Below are 3,022 nucleotides of genomic sequence, written 5' to 3' on the forward strand. Positions count from 1 at the left end.
CCTTCCCACCGCTCCACGGGCCTCCGGAAGCCCTGCATCGCCGCCACGTCGCCGTTCCCCTCTTCGGGCTCCGACCATCATCGCCGTCGAATTCGCCGTCTCCAGTGCGTCTCCGAGCCCGCTTCGACGCCCACTGCAACCGCGGTGAGCCCCCGAGTCGTTTCCCCCTTCTCCCCTGGTCTCTTTCGACCTCTAGTCCTTAGCCCCACCTTGGCCGAGAGCTCCACGCCGCCGGCGATGTCGCCGTCGTGGCCACGGTCACCGTAGCGCCCAACCGAGCACACTATCGTGCTCCACGCCTCACTAGGAGCACGCAGCACGCACCAACGCCTCCCCAAACCCCCTGCAACGCCGACTCCGACCGCACCCGAACTCCGGCGGCCGCAGCCGAGCTCGCCGCCGTCGACTCCGGCCACCCCAGGCTCGGCCACCACCACCGTTCGACGCGCGGGAGCAAGAGCTCTCCAACGAGCCCAAGCACAGCCTCGCCCGTGCCCTGTAGCGCGATCCCGCATCGCGCCGCCGTCTCGGGCCTCGCCGGCGTCATGTCGCCGGTGGGTTTGACCCACTTTGACCACGGCAGGAACCCCCCCGAGTCCCTGACAGGTGGGCCCAGCCCTGTAGCTAATTAGGATTAGCGCTAACCACTGTTAGTTAACCCCCTGACACTGACTAGTGGGCCCCAACGCCACTAATTAGTAATTAGGATTAATTTAACCCTGTTTAAACCCCCTGTCACTGACGTGTGGGCCCCACACGTCAGGTTTGACTCCAGCCAGCCGCAGTTGACCACTGACGTCATGCTGACGTCATGCTGGCGCAATAATTATATTTCTGGATTTAATTTAAATCAGGAAATTCCAGAATATTATTTAAACTTCAAAAATTCATAACTTTTATTCTGTAACTCCAAATTGGACAAATTATATATGAAAAATGATCAGAAAAATCCAATCTATCCATCTGTACTATTTTCATGCATGATCAAACAAGTTAAATTGATGTTTTAAGCAGAACAAGGAAAAGCACTTTAAAAGGCCATATTTGAATTTGGAATTTGAATCTTTGATTCAAATTTGTTCAAACCCTTCTGGCTTTAGTTGCATTAGCCCAATACACTCATATTGCCATGTTTCATGCATGCATCATATTGTTGCACATTGTTTGGTGATGCTTGTGTATCGATGCCCTTTGCGACAGGTTCTGTCCCCGAGGAGTACCGTGATTACCCTAACGAAGAACCGTATCCGTGCATCGAACCATCAGGCAAGCAACCAACCGTTTGATCATATCGATACAATCCCATGTTCTCGCTCCTGCTCTCTTTTACTGCATTAAGACAACGCGATTCAAACTGCTGTGTGCTACGGTAGTTGAACCCATTTCCTCTGCATGACCTGTCATTGCCACAGTAACTAGATGAAACCCACTAGCATGTGTAGGAGTTGATTGAGCCATATGTATGTGTTGTTCCTACCTTGCTATGCCTGCTATGCTTAGAGTCGTGTCGGGTCTGGTTCATCTGGGTGATGGCTAGAGTGAAATGATTATGTCGGTAATGAGAGTGGTGTGGTGAACACGATTTGGTAAAGGTATCGATGAGAGGCCATGTAGGAGTACATGGTGGGTTGTTTCATTGAAGCCGACCTTAAGCACTGAGATCTGTATGTGTGATTTAAGATACAGCTACTACCATGCATTGGGCCCTGAGATATGACCCCGCTCGACTTCTTATTCACCCTAGCTCTCTGTCCAGGAGTTGCAAGTAGTTTCTGGTGTTTGTAGCCTACTGAGGCCGTGGACAGCGCTGACCATAGGGGTGGGCTGTGATGTGGTAGGTACGTGGCCGGGTGTACCGAATACCCGTTAGGTATCTCGGGAACCCTGTTCACATCGTTCGGGGCCGTATGGGAAACCTCGGCCGGACTCCCTGCGGATGGAACCTGAATAGGCAATAAACCTGGACTAGAGGCTTAAGTGTTTAGGTAGGTCGTGGTCTACACCCACGTCGGCTTTCGCTTGAAGTCTGCCGAGCACATGTCGTGTGCAGACGCTAAGTGGTGGAAACATGTATGAAGAAGTACACCCCTGCAGGGTTATCATAATCTATTCGAATAGCTGCGTCCGCGGTAAAGGACTACTTGGTTGCCTATACAGTTCATAGACAAGTAAATGGAAACTACTAAAAGCCTCAAGATAAGAGTGAGTGCCGAGGATGGCTCTTCCGTAGGAAGACGGAGGTGGATCCTCGGTGGTGTATTGAAGTGGTGAGTAGTGGACTCGTGTGCGCAAAACCATTTCAAGTTGGAGTATCGTAGGATAGTCTAGCCAAGAGTCAAAGCTGGCTTGCTGCAATAACTCCACCAACCCTTCTTGATACTAAGCATGTATGTAGGATCTGATGTAAGTCTTGCTGAGTACCTTTGTACTCATGTTGCTATAATCTACATTTTTACAGAAGACGCTGCAACCCCTTCTGATGGGTTCTATGTAGACGTTGACATCAACGAGTAGGCTAAAGACCCAGGTGGTGACCCTGAGCTTGTGAAGGACCACGTAGTATAGCTAGGCTTTCCAAGCCTCCTTTATTTTACTAGTTGTCTGTACTCAGACAAGTTACCTCCGCTGCTGGTTTGTATGACTGTATGACTTGAATGCTGGGTCATGTGACCCGTATCTTTGTGTATGCTATGTATGGCTCCCTGAGCCTTAAATAAAGTACTTGTGTCGTAGAGTCATGTTGTGATGCTTCGTTGTATTTGCACATATCGAGCATATTGTGTGTATGATTGAAATGCTTGGTATGTGTGGGATCTGACTATCTAGTTGTTTATCTTTAGTAGCCTCTCTTACCGGGAAATGTCTCCTAGTGTTACCGCTGAGCCATGGTAGCTTGCTACTGCTCTGGAACACTTAGGCTGGCCGGCATGTGTCCTTCTTCGTTCCTGTGTCTGTCCCTTCGGGGAAATGTCACGCTTTGAGTACTGGAGTCATGTTAGCCCGCTACAGCCCGGTTTACCGG

This window comes from Triticum dicoccoides, chromosome 4A, assembly GCF_002162155.2.
Source record: "Triticum dicoccoides isolate Atlit2015 ecotype Zavitan chromosome 4A, WEW_v2.0, whole genome shotgun sequence".
NCBI classification, from domain to species: domain Eukaryota; kingdom Viridiplantae; phylum Streptophyta; class Magnoliopsida; order Poales; family Poaceae; genus Triticum; species Triticum dicoccoides.